Raw genomic sequence first — 16399 nt, forward strand, 5'->3', positions numbered from 1 at the left:
CGTTTGAGATGGGCAGGGCATGTAGCACGTATGGGCGAATACAGAAATGCATATAGAGTGTTAGTTGGGAGACCGGAGGGAAAAAGACCTTTAGGGAGGCCGAGACGTAGATGGGAAGATAATATTAAAATGGATTTGAGGGAGGTGGGATATGATGATAGAGACTGGATTAATCTTGCACAGGATAGGGACCGATGGCGGGCTTATGTGAGGGCGGCAATGAACCTTCGGGTTCCTTAAAAGCCATTTGTAAGTAAGTAAGTATTTTATGGATGGTCGTACTACAGTAAGAAACGCCTTTCAGTTTAGACTATACGCACATCTTTCGTCCACATGTAGTCCAGCATAAACATGTCTCAGGCATGTCCAGTTAAGGTAAGCGTTCACTACATCGTATCGCACTCCTCGTACGAATCACACGTAACGGATATTTTAAGTGGAATGCATTCACTGTAACGGCTCTACCTCATCGCCTCATCGGATTTCCTATCAGCTGTTTATAACATGACTCGTACGATATTGACATTGCTGAAAACAGAGGAGTTTGAGGTTAGATCTATTAATTATGAGTGTTAGCGAATAAGAATTTGTATGTATGTATGTATGTATGTATGTATGTATGTATGTATGTATGTATGTATGTATGTATGTATGTATGTATGTATGTATGTATGTATGTATGTATGTATGTATGTATGTATGTATGTATGTATGTATGTATGTATGTATGTATGTATGCATGTATTTATTTATTAACGCTACAATTGGGTATACACCCGGTGGCATGATATATAATATACAATAATACCATTGCAGTTATACAATAATTACAGCAATAAAAGAAAAATAAACAAAATAAAATAAAATAAACCTAAATTTTATTTCTAACTATAAATAAATAGATGCAATAAACCTAGGACTATAAATAAAAACTTCTTTAACAACGCCTACAATAAGCAAAAGTAAACCTAACTTATATTTCGCCCAACCATTACCAATTTAAGTAATTACATATCACCTTAATTACAAATGAACTTAATTACATATCATCTTAATTAATTACATATCACCTTAATTTATTTACATATCATCTTAATTACATATCAGCTTAATTAATTACATGACACAACTTAGATATTTTGTAATTGCGTCTCAATTGAAGAGGAAGAAACGAAAGAGATATTGGTACATAGTTTCTATGTAAGAAACGACTTGATTACTGTAATGGGAATGCCTCAAATTATATAATTCTTTGCAATTTTCTACAAGCGAAATAAGTTTTCCATCTGCCATTTTGGTGAGATACTGAACATGTCACAACATAATAGTAATAGTTGAGCAATTAAAATTGATTTATTAAAGAAGGCCATGATCGCACGCATCGGAAAAGTTGCTCATCCGAGAAACGTGGACGGATTTGCCGAGAGCCGATGCATGGATACGATGTTTTGGACGCGGTTACATAATAATTACAGCAAAGATTGTCTTTTTCAGATCCGTTAAATGTTTTCCACGGTATCGTCTTCTGAGTTCTGACACATTACGCAACTGGCTGCAATGAAACTAACTTCGCATACACACAAATATATATATATATATATATATATATATATATATATATTAATACGTAGCCTACAAGTAAGAAATAAGCATATCTTATCGTTAGTCGAAATGGAATCGTAGCTAAAATAAGGATGTTTGAAGCGAAAACTTAGAAGCGGAACGAAATTAAGAAAATACTGCAGCAGTTCGGAATGTCGGCACAGTAAGCAACAAGTAGGAGCTAATTACCACAAGAGATATTTTCCTTGCAGTTGGAAATTAAGGTTCTCCTAATGTGCAGTGCATTGTATGCAAAAAAAAAAAAAAAAATAGTACATTATGCAACGAGCCTATAATGGTAGTAATTAAGACGCGAGTATGTTTGTTTATGAAACGAGCTTAAGCGTAGGCAAGTTTCATACGACTTTTTATGCTCGACCATATTTCTAACTTCAAATTATTCACAAGTATTCATGTTATGGTTATGTAAGTAAGGAGCGGAACTGGCCTGAATTGTGAGATGTGCGCAGACGCGAAAGTATTGATTTTTTCCGAAACACGAATGTCATTGACCTTGATATAATCTAGAGAATAACATGAACATTAGGCTTGATATAACCTGGAAATTGATTTAGAATTGAAAAACGAGATGACAAATTGAATTTATTTGTATATTATTTACAATTAACGCTAATTATTATAGTAACAGAACATAACCTTCTGCGACAGTATTGGATTTCCAGCCTCCTGACTTTTCGCTAATTGTCTTTCGATTGCATATCCGATAATAATCGATACTTGCGGTTTTATAATGGTACAATCAGTACAATGGTGATTTCTCATTGGCTGAACAACTGAATCATAATGAATAGGCGTACTTTAATGAGGTGCATTAAAGGGCTACTACCAGGTGTATAATTACTACATTTCGGCATGGTCGAGCATAAAAATTATTAAGCGTCAGTCGTACGCCTATGCTTCCTAATAAATTTCGCAGACATTGCATGGTTCAAGAAGCGCCAATACCAGTGCTTACCTTTCGGCCTTGACACCTCGAATTTTGACGGAAATGAAGCAAGCTCTTTCATGGAAGTAGTAAAGTTAGCATATGTAAATCTTTATCAACAATGGCTTTACTTTCGGACGTAAGAATAACAATAGTCATGTGGTCAATTGGTGAAGTGCTTTGTGCGGAGTGTGTCGTTGTATGGGGAAGAAACATGGATATTACGACGAAGTGAAGAGAAGCAACTAGAAGCATTTGAAATATCGATATGAAGAAGGATGGAGCGTGTGAAGTGGACACAATAAGAAATGAAAGAGTAGGCGAAGGAAGAATGATGCTGAAACTGTTCAGGAAGAGGAAAAAAGAATTGGTTGGGTCACCGGCTGAGAAGAAACTATATACTGAAGGATGCACTGAAAGGAATGGTTAACGGGAGAAGAATTCGGGACAGAAGAAGATATCAGATGATAGACGAAATTAAGATATATGGATCATATTCGGAGACTAAGAGAAAGATAGGAAGTAGGAGAGATTGGAGATGCTGGGCTTGCAGTGAAAGACCTGCCCATGGGCAGAAAACTATGAATGAATAAATTAGGCCAACAATGAAATCAGAAAGAGAGTGCCATATCACATCCGTTTTCAGTTGCCTCACAGAAATAACAAATAAAATACATTATCTGCAACAATGGCGGTTTCTTGCCTAGTTGTAGGTTTGCGCAACGACCACCTTTCTTTAATTACGTATTTTAATTGAATCTGGATTGAATTGTTACTCATTCCAACAGCATTTCAACGAATTCTTTCTGAGCAATGATTCGTTTACAGCACACAACTTTCGCTTTCCATTCAGCCCAGCGAGGTGTGGCAGTTGCTTTGCTACCCAGGTGACGATCGGAATTCTCGCTCGTTTCAAGTGCGCTGGCATCTAGCGTTGCAATTTTCAAATGGAGGCTCAAGATGTGTATTGCGAATGGTGGTGGCAATCAGCGTGCAACCTAATAACAGTTGATCCTGGATGTAGTTATGTTTTATTCGTAAATCCATTGTAAAAATAAACCTCACTCTCATATTTCTTTATGCTTCTTTCTCTCTTTTTTCTTTCTTTCTCTCTTTCTTCCTTCCTTTCTTTCTCTCTTTCTTTCTTTATTTTTTCTTTCTTTCTCTCTTTCTTCCTTCCTTTCTCTCTTTCTTTCTTTCTTCCTTTCTTTCTTTCTCTCTTTCTTTCTTTCTTTCTCTCGTTCTTTCTTTCTCTCTTTCTCTCCCTCTTTCTTTCTTTCTTTCTTTCTCTCTTTCTCTTTCTTTCTTTCTTTCTCTCTTTCTTTCTTTCTTCCTTTCTCTCTCCCTTTCTCTCTTTCTTTCTTCTTTCTTCCTTTCTCTTTCTTTCTTTCTCTCTTTCTTTCTTTCTTTCTCTTTCTTTCTTTCTCTCTTTCTTTCTTTCTCTCTTTCTTTCTTTCGTTCTTTCTCTCTTTCTCTTTCTTTCTTTCTTTCTTTCTCTCTTTCTTTCTTTCTCTCTTTCTCTTTCTTTCTTTCTCTCTCGTTCTTTCTTTCTCTCTTTTTCTTTCTTTCTCTCTTTTTTTCTTTCTCTCTTTCTTTCTTTCTCTCTTTCTCTTTCTTTCTCTCTTTCTCTTTCTTTCTCTCTTTCTCTTTCTTTCTCTCTTTCTCTTTCTTTCTCTCTTTCTCTCTTTCTTTCTTTCTTTCTTTCTCTTTCTTTCTTTCTCTCTTTGTTTCTCTCTTTCTCTTTCTTTCTTTCTCTCTTTCTCTTTCTTTCTCCCTTTCTTTCTTTCTTTTTTCTTTCCTTCTCTCTTTTTCTTTCTTTCTTTCTCTCTTCCTTTCTCTCTTCCTTTCTCTCTTTCTTTCTCTCTTTCTTTCTTTCTTTCTTTCTTTTTTTCTTTCTTTCTTTCTTTCTTTCGGAGTTAAATTCGATTTTCTTGATTTGAAGGCCGTTTTCAAAATGTTAAAATTATAGATATAAATTGACTGCAACCATCTATCAGTTTATAATGCGAACCATCTCTGATCTGCAGTGAAGATATTATTTTGTTTAAACATGTAGCTTTCTCCGCAAATTCAGAATCATGAAATCTACTTGAATAAAAAAAAAATACAGTGGATGTTGCACATTCTCGACTGTTTTTACGGAAATCATTCACATTTCGCGGAACACCAGTGTTCCGGGGAACATAGTTTGCGCATTAAGTAGCCCCGAAACATAAGATAAATTCTTAATACACAATTAAGTTACTAAGCAATAAATCCACTTGACCAGATAACGCCTTGGAAATCCGAGATATCGATTCCAAAGGATAATGTTATAAACTGCTTCTTTTTCTTCGTTTACCGCTTACATTCAGAGCGTGTTACAGCTTCATCGATCTTGTCCTCTAAAATATATAGACAAACTCCAGCATTACCAAATAAACTGTGTAGCAAATCGTCCATAACTTTCTAGTTTTCCTGCCACATAAATTTCACTACTTTTAGTCGTTTTATTCTGCTCAGCGTCCGATTCTTTTATTCTTTGCAAATGCACCTTTGCACACTAGATCAGTGGTTACTGTTAACAGCTATTTAACTACGCTGTATCAACTATCAGCATTGTGTGCCCCGATTCCAAATTTTGGGGGACCGCTCTCCAGAGTAAAAAGAAAAATGTTGCGGCTGTAGTAGATGAAATATTTCGCAGGATGACTGTGGTCATTAATTTCACTGAAACGTGTTCTACAACAAAATAAAACTACTGTGTTGTTGTCGACACTGAAATGGATCTGGTTGCAAGGATTCTCGTAGCCGCTGAAGAGATGCGCCAATCGCCTGGTAACAGATAGGTCATCGCTATGTTAAAATCGGCAGCACTTTGAAGAGAACAACCGCCAGGATCGCCACCCGTCCGCCGTAAACGAACACGAGATGGCAGTACAGTCGCCAATGCAATTCAAATGGGAATTATGGCGTGACTGCTTATGTAACAACTAGATGGCAGCGTAGTAAACCTGACAAAAGTTGTTAACGTCAAAGCCTATAAGGCCGACCTATCTGGGATATATATGATCTAGGCTAGAACTATCAGCGTATTCCGAATCTCACCGGTTCGGTGGCATCAATGACGTCACGTTGCAGCGAAATAAGGAACAAAACTGCTGGAAGGATCGATGGCTGTCATGGCGACTGTACAAGTTGTTGTCCGTGCTACGCTAGCAAAATTTTGCGAAATTTTCGTACTCCCATCTCGTTCAAAGAAAAGATAGCATAAACAATTTATTTCTTGAACTGGTAGTAATAACGGGTCCGTTGACATGTTCGCTCATAAGCCATTAACATATTGTTTTTACGTTGTGCTCATTACAAACAATACAGCAGAACACACCGCCATGACACAACAGTGCACGATGTTATTCGTCTGCTAATTCCCGCCCTATGCAAGAACCAATCAGATTCACTGATGGCGGCTGGTGGAGACTGCCACCACCTCTGCAAGTTGATGGCACCGGTGCGACCCCGGTGGAGCATCAATGACGTCATCGGTGGAATTCGGAACACCGTGGTGCCATCGGATTGCTCACCGGTGAGATTCGGAATACGCTCTATGCGACAGTCAGTGGTGTGTCGCTGTACAGTTTGCAGAGATCATGGCGGTCGACATTTTGAACAGTTGCTTTAAACGAAGTGATGAGTACACAGTGTACTGTACAGTGAAGTGTTTAACAAACAAGTATGCGTTTTGTTCTAAGGTTTGTTTCATTACTCATGTAATTTTTGCATTTTTTGTATTACAGTTTATGATATTACAGTAGTTACGTCAGAACTTAGTTGATTACTTTTTAATTTTTCCTTGTAATCTATCAGAACACGTCTTATCACCGTCCAAACGACATGCTTACAAGTAAACACATCAACAACACATTATTCAGTAATAAGTCATCGGAGACCATAGGTTCCTATATCAAAACTCTCAGCCAACATCCCTGAACAACCTGTGAAAGTTTGCCGGTAGAGTCCTGGTTCACTCTGTAAAGTTTGTCGGTAGAGTTCTGGTTCACTCTGTACTGATATACATGAGACAAAAGACTTCCTAGTGACGAATTTCGCATTAATGACAGACAAATTTTATATAAGGCCTGTCATTGCTGATGCTGCTGTTATATTTCTCTTGAGTGTCATAGTTTTTGTGTTAGTAGGGGTTGTTTTCAAATTATAATCTTAACTTTAATAGAATCTATACCGCAAAACGAGACCTGACCTTTCTCTTGGCCCCGGTCGCCCGAAAGCCTTAATCTGGAGGTGAAGGTCTTCACATCTCACTCTGGAGAATGTATTATTCATAAAGCAGTCACAAAACAGTAACAAGCGAAAACACAGGCTCCACTTGAAATTGCAAAACATATAGTCGAAGACCAAATTACATATAATCTAGGTAGACAGAGCTATATTTCAGAGTATATACATCTATAAATACGTTGACTCTACTGTTATTTATGCAGTCAATTTTCACTTCTATGGACGATAAACACGGATAATGTAATAATACTACACTGAAGAACAATGAAAAAAAGTAGTCACAAAATGTATCGCTGCTTAGTAATTGCATCGAAAACATACAAACACAGCTACGTACCCTAATTCATGGACGAGAAACAGTCGCTGTTGGAGTGGTAATTATTACTTCCCCTTCAACCCCATCCACTAACTTCTACAGAGCGACATGTCGACATTACGTTTTAATACTATACATCAGTATCGTGGTAGTACAGTACCACAGTCTAGTATATACAGTCACGAAACTTGAGTTGTGAGGGTGCTAGGAACAATAGACTGTGCAGGTACTATTTCACATTGTCTGTAATGAGATGATATTAGCGATCCTAGTGGTTAGCAACTATCTATAGATGCATATTTACTAAGTATTGAGCTTCGTGACTACACTAGACTGTGGTAGTACTGGCTTGGCTTTACGAGGGCTGGACGAAGGTTGGACCACTTTAGTCACCGTGATTTTCTGTGATTCAACCCAGCAGAAACTGCGGAATCTCTACAGTTAGAACAATGTATGGTGAAAGTGAAATAATCCTGAAGATTGAAAGAGACGATAGGTTACACGTAAATGAATAGAAAACCTATATTACGTTTTGTAATTAAATGCGTTAATCAGAAAATTAAGTTTGAAGTTTCAGCAGTCCGGCAACATCGTCGCTAAAAACACTACTCGTATACAGATGTAAGAGGTCAAGAACTCGGTGAGTCTCCGTACGTAAGCTGCCAAGCTGTTGCCACGCGTTCCCTTCGTGCAATGGTTTGAATTTAGAGGTTTTTAAAATTAAATTGACACGAAAACCGTGCACGCTATTGAAATACGCCAGAGGGATAAATTATTCTTTATTAGATTTCCTATCTATCTGGACAAAGATCACGATCCTACTCACAATAGTTACCGAATAAGAGATTGTTAAGCATTTGGGGGGAGGAAACATTTTTTTCTGAAAAAGCTATGAACTTTCCACTAATAAGGTACACGTACCAAATAACGCCACCTTAACACTTCAGTCACTTTTGCTCTGGAAATAAGTTATGTACAAACACGAAAATTATGAAATAGAAACTGTAATCTTATCTTTACAAAATATCACACTGAAAATGGATATATTATATACCGAACAAGAATTAGAACTCAAATAGGAAAACTTTGTAAACTGGCGTTATTAGGAACAGGTTGTCCAATTAACGCCACCTATTTTCTAGTAACCTATACACTTATAATTGTTAATGAATTATTTTTCCTAACCAACACAAATTGAACTAAGCGACTAAATTTGAGTTTCTGTTAATAAAAGATAAAAAATCACTCAATACTAATGAAAGATTCTTGATCTGAAACTGAAACTCCAGATGGATTAGGAAAATGTGTTTTCCAGTGACTCCTTACTTAAAAAAAAGAGACAATGTGACACAGTAGAACGTTATTAAACATAAAAGCATTTACCTTAGTTTAATATGAATGTTTTCCAATAAGTAAAACAAAAAAATAAGTTATGTAAAATAAAAAAAAAATTAAGAGTTCTATAAGCAATTGAACCAATATTATCACTGCACATTCTGAACATTTGTAAGTTGAAAGCTTAGTGATTTTCCTGATGTTTTCACACTGATGCTGTACTGTCAGCCTTAGTACTAACATAACCTAAAATTTTGTCTGTAGACCTTTAACGCCACATGGCGTTAAAGCGCTACCGAGTACTTGATAACATGACATGCCTGTTTCTCTAACATTTTCAAATTTTATAGATAGCAAATATTTTTTATACATGGAAGAATGTTTAAGGATCACGAAAATATATAGTTTAATATAGTTATTATTTGCTCAACACACAAAATAAAATATTGCCTCTTACCTTGATATAAGAAGAGCCATTCACTATCAACACACAACAGGAAAATGATGGAATATAATGTTACTCGTAAATGTCAGCAGACAGCTAGTAACTCATTTCATCACTAGATTGCAAGCGAATGCAGGCTACAGTAGTGCACTACCGAAAACTTGTGTCGTTAACAAATTTTAATAGAGTGGCGTTAAAGGTATACATGGCGTTATTTGGCTCAGGGACCTTATTATATTATAGTTTTTTTTATATACAACGTGAACTATTCGCTGTGGAAATCTGCAAGTTTATTTCACTTTTACCTTGTATATAGGAACGATATAATAAGTGATTGAGAATCACGTTAAGTTAGGACTTGATTCATGCAGATCTTCATCGAAAGAGGCTTTTCCTGAACTGAGTGCATTTGTAAGATGTTTACTTTATATGTTGGCTCAATCTAGTCATGTGAATAATTATTTTCTGATTAACAGTAGGCTACCAAAGCAAGATAACATAGTAGGTTTTCACTTGGTTGATACTTTAAGAATGAGCTCGTGCGGCCTTCAGTTATACACTTGACAAACTGGTGAAGAGGAAGATATGTCGGAAATGAAAACTAAGTCAAAAAACTATTTTTTTTTCAGGAGAGCAATAAAATTGAAATAATTATTTAGAAGCTGATTATCTGAGTAATTTATGTTGTACCACATCAATCATAACATAAATATGACATTATGAAATATTTGTGGCATTTACGTTTATATCTTACAATTTATAGGCGCATGTTTTTTCAAAATTGCACTAAGTCATGACTTAGCCTGATTTGGAAAAAATTCAGAATATTCCCCTATATTGGTTAATTTAAGTATGCTGTGTTAACTCGAGAAAATGTTGCACATATTTATTACTAAATACTGTAATGTTTTACGTGTTAGTTTTAACATGGAATATTACATTTTACATTTACAGAAATAAAGAATTGAATTGCAAATGCTGTGTTAACTGAAAAAAAAAATATTACACTGTAGGTATTATGACTTATTACATACTATTAGTTGTAACGTAGATTTTACAATTTACATTTACAAAAATTGAAAATTGAAAATTGTTGAATTGAATATTGCAATGTTCTATTTTCACTGAAATTGAAATCTAACTTATTTAGTACTACACTAATTGAACTTAATATGTACAATGTACATTGTACATGTTAGTTTCAATATGAAATTTTTATTTTTTTTTTATTTTCATTTAAAAAAATGGCTTTTCTTCGTTGTACATACGAACAGTAGGCCTATTATCATTATCCCCTTCAGGTTCCTTCAGTGCTTGTTCATAAAATTGTTTGGTTGTACTATCTTCCTCGGGTATGTATTTAATCAGCTTAAGAACGTAATTCCTTTTTTCAAAGCTAATGGTATTTTTTAATGTTGCATCAGGAATATTAGTAGCGAACTGTAACGTGCAACTACAGTAGAAGGACTGAAATAAAACTCGCCAAACACTGCTAAATCAGCTGTGTCGATAGCCAGTGCGCATGCGTACCGACTTAGTTGGGTCTGAAATAAAACAACAGTTGACATAGTTGGATTTGGAAAACACCGTCAATTTTGACATTTAAAATCGATATGCCTTAGTTGGATTTGACTTACATTCTGGTATTAGAATTGTGTAACATTTATAGGAGAACACACTAAGCAGCATAGCTAAAAATCACCAAAAATTGACTTGGTTTGGAATCCACCTTTTCAAATCTTCAGCACACCATGACAATAATTATATCCATTTAAAATCTTAATTCTTGGATTATAGAGAGATTGTGTATAAAAAAAAAATTGAGTCGTTCAGAGCAGAAGTGGTGTAAGTCAAAAATGGGTAATGAGTAAACATTCTGTAAAATACAGCGCAAAGTAGCAATTAATATTCAATTTATTTGAACTATTAGTAGTCAGTGGATAGCAAGAAGGCCATATTAATTGCTACTTTGCTCTGTATTTTAAAGAATTTTTACTTTAAACTTCATTACTCAATTTTGACTTACACCACTTTTGCTCTGAACGGCTCAATTAGGGCCGTATTCATAGACATTTTTAGCGCGGGCTTTCGGTGGATTATCAGCGTTTTTCGTATTCATAAACCAGTGTTAGCGATAGGATATGATTTGAATTCTGTACTAGTAACCAGTGGATAGCCGGGGCTAGCTTAGTACGCTCGTAGCGCGTGCTGCGAAATGTCTATGAATACGGCCCATAATCTTTTTATTTGAGTATGTATTAAATGGTTTTATTTTGGTATGGCTTATGAATAAAAGTTACAATAAATAATCCATAAACGGTCATAATTATCATTCATAACATAATGAACTCATAGTGAAAAATATGTCTCACATTCGTGACATATTTTTTCCTTGTCTCTAGAAGTTGCATAGGATTTTTATGTAGGTATTTATTTATTCACACTGCAAATGGGTATATACCCGGTGGCAGTAGTAATATTCATTTTATTAAGAAAACATTTAGTTTTCTGTGAATGATAAATATTGGTATCTGGTACAGATTGTTCTTCCTACTCAAACATATATTTCTGTTTACTTCTAGCTTCATTGGGTCTCGCTGTAAGGTTATGAATAGCGCTCGACTTTCGAGATACATGGGGCATTAAGTTGATCTAGAGCACTCCTATGTCTGGGATGACTCGTTCGAGGAAGTTGCGTAGGCGCAGACGAGGTAAGAGATCCACCAAACTTATATAAATCATTGGAGCTGATGTCACTGTTCATATACGAGTATTTGCAATTGCTGAAAAGGTAGTCGCATGGAATATGTAGGCCTACTGTGCAACCAAGGGACGAAACGTATCGGAAGCAGGTCGCTGCTGTAGGTTTGTTGTCATCAGTTTGCGGTTAAATTACAGATCTACCAACTTTCATACGTAATGCGTGAGTCACGCAATTACGTCGCGACTTCCTCTCTCCGGTATTGACACATTTACCTCCGGGATTTAGAGGTGATCGCATGATTTTCGTGTTTAAGGTTATGTTTTCGTGCCGTTGATATTGTTATTATTATATCTTCTTCTTAAATTTCCATCTCTAGCATTTAACCTCTCGTAGGTTGGCAAGTCTGACGTTACATGCGCATTGTGATTGTCAAGAATGAAGTAAGATGTTCAATTATTTCTCCGTTGTGGCTGAACGTCTCGTCCTTCAATAGTAGGAGAAAACGTGTTTATTGTTGTTTCTGTTATTTATAGTATGTAGGAATATAACTATAAATATACTGACATTCGTTTTTTGACAACCAGAACTTCGTTGATCTGTAAACGTCTGATTCGTATTGAAATAAATTCGCGTCTTAAGTTTATATGTATTTCTTTATTCGAACTGATCTCAGGAAGAAGCTGTGTAAGTGTTGATACATCATCATTGACAGTTTATACAGGGTGAGCCATAAGTAATGCCATTAATTTCAGGGAGTTATTCTTTGAGATATTTCAAACAAAAGAGTTTAATACAATTTTGTTCGTTTTTTTTCCTTTTTAGATAAAATTGGTTTTATATAAAACATTTCATAGCGTATTTTGGGAAAGCCATTGTTTTAATTTGCTGTATGTTCAGTCAATTTAAGAGAACAATGTATTATGATAATAAATTGTTAAAAAAATGGTTTTGTTCTTTAAATGTGCAGAAATTTAATCCGAGAAGATGTAACTTTTCGTTCTGCAAAGGAATTTTACAATGTTACATTTTGTTGCGATCAAATTTCTGTATTTTTAAAGCAAAAAACTAAAATTCTTTTAATAATTTATTACCATAATACACTGCTCGCTTAAATTGACTGAGAATATTGGGAATTCAATCAATGGCTTTCCCAAAACACGCTATGAAATGTTCCTTATAAAACAATTTTTATCTTCGAAGGCCAGCAAAAACGAGCAAAATTGTAAGAAACTTTTTTGTTTGAAATATCTCAAAGAATAACCCCTTGAAATTAATGTCTTAATATACGGTTCACACTGTATATTTATAGAATCTGAAAACCGTTAAGAATTTTTTATTGAGTTATTTTACGACGCTGTATCAACATCTAGGTTATTTATATTCATATTATATGAAATGAAGGTGATAATGCCGGTGAAATGAGTCCGGAGTCCAACACTGAAAGTTACCCAGCATTTGCTCATATTGGGTTGAGGGAAAACCCCGGAAAAAACCTCAACCAGGTAACTTGCCCCGACCGGGATTCGAACCCGGGCCATCTGGTTTCGCGGCCAGACGCGCTGACCGTTACTCCACAGATGCGGACGTTAAGAAATGGTACACACATAGTGGAAATGATTGAAAGAACTATTTTTCAGCCATGTTTCAGCCCCACAAAATGCCACACTCCACACAAAGCACTTCACTAGTATCTTTCTTAGTTCTTTTTCCAGAGGTCCTCACAAGATGCTTCTTTTTCTATTAAAAGCTTTCCTTTCCCCATTGGTATCCTCCTTTTTACTTTCTGGCAGCAGCTCATGTTACTACTACCGGGTTCGAATCCCGGTTGGGCGTGGAAGTTTTCATTGAAATATCCACGCTCACGAGGTCCCATTTGGGATTTTTCTCGTGATCTCCCGTTTCTTCATGGTAGAAATCATGACCATCATCATCATTCCGGCCGCTTTCTATTTCATTACCATGTTCATAGTATTTCTTCAGTCTCTAGCCGGCGAAGTGCAGAAGTGATTGGCTTAACGACAAATGGAGTTCTCTGCATGAAACCTGGGAAACATTAGCGTACCTTAGCACATTCGTCTAGTGCAGACCGCTCTCAGTGTGCTTAGCTTCTCCCGCTACAGTTGCTGTTGCACGGGTATTCATATACCGACTGCTTTGTTTACTATACGAGTTAGCCGCCCCTGGTCTGGTATGAGTGAGAAAGTGCCTCGCAAGGGGTTAACGTAATATTTCACCCCCTCTCTTCAGGATAATGTCAACATCAATTTTTTTAATGGACACGTTGGCCAAAATTGTAAAAATAAATAAATATATGAATAATTTCAAGGGAAAAATTGTTCCGGGGCCAGGTATCGATCCCGGGACCTCTGGTTGAACGTACCAGCGCTCTCCCAACTGAGCTACCCGGGAACTCCACCCGACACCGTCTCAACTTTTCCCTTTATATCCACACAACTCGTGTGGGCTGACGAAACGCCAGAGACCCACATCGAGTGCACACAAACTCTGTGTGACTTGGGATTGTGGTTTTCTGTTAACGTACACAGTGACGTATGTATTATGCAAATCTAGTCTTTCAGGAGAAGCTCCCTGCAAAGCAGATTTGAATAATTTCAAGGGAAAAGTTGAGACGGTGTCGGGTGGAGTTCCCGGGTAGCTCAGTTGGGAGAGCGCTGGTACGTTCAACCAGAGGTCCCGGGATCGATACCCGGCCCCGGAACAATTTTTCCCTTGAAATTATTCAAATCTGCTTTACAGGGATCTTCTCCTGAAAGACTAGATTTGTATAAATAAATATATATATATATATATATATATTTATTTTCATAAATAATTACCTTAGGCCTATATATTTCTGTCCTATATTTAGCCCCGGTCTACTACTTTTAAAAGTCATTTTTAAAATTCCAAGCCCACTAAAATTTGAGTTTCCTCAAAACTACGTTTTAGGTCAATAACAAAGTTTGTAGCGGCTTCCATTTTCTCCGATTTACATGAAACTTTGCAAAGATACTCACCATATTACAATACACAAAGCTGTGCATGGAATCAGCTCTTCATTGAAAACTTTTCATGATATGAATTTTTAACTTATAAAAATTAAAGAAAATTATCAAGCAAAAATCTTGATTTGTAAGAAAATTTTTATATCATGAACCAAATCTCGAATTTAAAAAATCCATGCGCAGTTTTCTTTATCATGTCATGTAAGTCCTTCACAGAAGAGTTTTAAAAGCAAAAACAATTCTGAAGCCGTCAGGGATGTTTTGAATTTACGCATAATTTAATATCATTAAAACCCGTGAAAATTAATATCTAAGGAACTAATAAATGAAACTTTATGAAATTTGGTACTGTTATTTAAAACTACAGACGCAACAAACCCGCTGAATTTGAAATAAATTAATCAGAAACTTAAAAAATTTCAAAACTCAGTCCCAGTGTCCTTTGAATTATCAATTCAGGTTGGTGGGCACTCTATATTGAGGTCCCAAATAATTTAGAGCGTAATAAACACAAAACAAGGTCCTCTAGTAAGGATGAGAGTGCGAGTTTCTTTTGTTTCGACCACAGCAGGCCTTGGTTGAAGTGGGTCAAAGAGTAGAGTCAGTCGCGTCGATTCGTATCTGCAGAAAGTAGCCGCTTCGCTATTAATTGCCAGATGAAATATGTACGAGTAGCATACTCCAAGGTGAGCGTAGCACCGGAATTGCCAAATCAGATATCTTAGCGTATGGAGGTTACAGTGACGTAATACCGCAGAAAAAAAGAAACAATAAACTTTCTGATGCGAGCATTTATGTATTTCACTCTCTGCTTAACGTGCGGCGACATGGGTGATAGCCCGCTCGCACTGGTATGCAAATGTTGGTGATAGTGACTTCAGCGAGCTAGAGAACTGAGGTCGCTTGCGGAATAGTAGCTGCCGACCTAGAAACACGCCGTTGTTTTCGCAAGTAGTACTTAGTTAAAGTGAAAATTATATACTGAGTCAATTAGATGATGATATGGTAATAAGGGCAGCGTAGTGAAGTGGAATTTTATTTCCAGACGACCGAACTATTTCAGCGAACTCGGGAGATGATGAAAAATCGGCAAATAATAACAAGCGAATATTATAGATATATTAATTTGTCATACAGAATAATATCTGTAATATTCACAATTAATATTTGAGGAGAAAAACTCGTGGGAATATTATAGATTTATTAATTTGTCATACAGAATAATATCTGTAATATTCACAATTAATATTTGAGGAGAAAAACTCGTGGGAATATTATAGATTTATTAATTTGTCATACAGAATAATATCTGTAAAATTGACAATTAATACTCGAGGAGAAAACTCGTGAGAATATTATAGATTTATTAATTTGTCATACAGAATAATATCTGTATATTGACAATTAATACTCGAGGAGAAAACTCGTGGGAATATTATAGATTTATTAATTTGTCATACAGAATAATATCTGTATATTGACAATTAATATTTGACGAGAAAAACTCGTGGGAATATTATAGATTTATTAATTTGTCATGCAGAATAATATCTGTATATTGACAATTAATATTTGAGGAGAAAAACTCGTGGGAATATTATAGATTTATTAATTTGTCATACAGAATAATATCTGTATATTGACTATTAATACTAGAGGAGAAAAACTCGTGGGAATATTATAGATTTATTAATTTGTCATACAGAATAATATCTGTATATTGACAATTAATACTAGAGGAGAAAAACTCGTGCGAATATTATAGATT

General features: G+C 35.8%; 2 protein-coding genes across 7 annotated transcripts in view; one reads left to right on the plus strand and one right to left on the minus strand.

The window, feature by feature from the left end:
• Positions 1–16399, minus strand: part of LOC138712435 (uncharacterized) — a 181000-nt gene that overhangs the window by 64599 nt on the left and 100002 nt on the right. The window lies entirely within an intron of this gene.
• The window catches only part of LOC138712437 (uncharacterized), a 197072-nt gene that overhangs the window by 14266 nt on the left and 166407 nt on the right, over positions 1–16399 (plus strand). The window contains exon 2 of one of the 2 annotated variants that reach the window (XM_069844259.1): positions 11505–11633. The exons of the other annotated variant lie outside the window; for it this stretch is intronic. The gene's annotated coding sequence lies outside the window, so the exon portion shown is untranslated. The remainder of the gene's footprint in view (positions 1–11504; positions 11634–16399) is intronic. 2 annotated transcript variants of the gene reach the window in all.

Source organism: Periplaneta americana, chromosome 13 (genome assembly GCF_040183065.1).
Source record: "Periplaneta americana isolate PAMFEO1 chromosome 13, P.americana_PAMFEO1_priV1, whole genome shotgun sequence".
In the NCBI taxonomy this organism is placed as follows: domain Eukaryota; kingdom Metazoa; phylum Arthropoda; class Insecta; order Blattodea; family Blattidae; genus Periplaneta; species Periplaneta americana.